This window comes from Octodon degus, unplaced genomic scaffold, assembly GCF_000260255.1.
Source record: "Octodon degus isolate 3935 unplaced genomic scaffold, OctDeg1.0 scaffold00181, whole genome shotgun sequence".
Taxonomy (NCBI): Eukaryota; Metazoa; Chordata; class Mammalia; order Rodentia; family Octodontidae; genus Octodon; species Octodon degus.
The window spans coordinates 80,114-80,854 of NW_004524757.1; positions in this window are offsets into that span (position 1 = coordinate 80,114).

The following is a 741-nucleotide window of genomic DNA, read 5'->3' on the forward strand; positions in this document are numbered from 1 at the left end:
AAAGGGAAATAAGCCTTCCAACTCTTGTTAAGCTTTTGTTTTTACTTGACATTTGGAAAGGTAGAAGAATTTCATAAGGGATGCTATTACAAGGATACAAAATCAAGTGGGATGCTTTGTTCTCTTCTTGGCATATCAAAATGACATTCACTGCTTAATATATCCCAGAGATTATGTTTAATTAACTTTTTCCTTTGCTTTCTTAAAAGCCTTTCAAGCAAGCCTATGGCATATAGAGCAATGGGTATTAGCTTACAGCTGTTTCGGTGTTTACACTAGCATAATCCACTTAGTAGTCAAGCCATAGTCAAGGAAATAATTGCATTCCCTTCATAGCAATGACATATTAAATAATGTTTGTTAAACTTTCTCAATATATCTGGAATCCCTCCAGAATTTTCCATACTTGCTGTTATTCCTCATTTTTCATTGTCATTTTCCCACTAATCTTTGAATATACACTCATCTTGTCTTCTCCTCGAACTGCACTGATATCAATTAAAACATATTTATTTAGAATAAAATGCTAATTACCTAATAAGTTCCTGATTGTTTAAGAAAGGTTAAAAATATCACAAACTTTCTCAGTATGTTTAGTGAAAGAATTAAGCTCAACATAAAACAATTGGAGTAATTGTGTTTCGTTTTCCAAGTACAATTATCACCATTCTAGATGCTTGAGAGAGATACTGGTGAACATACTCATGAAACTGAGACTAAAGGCTAAACCTGGTATCTTAG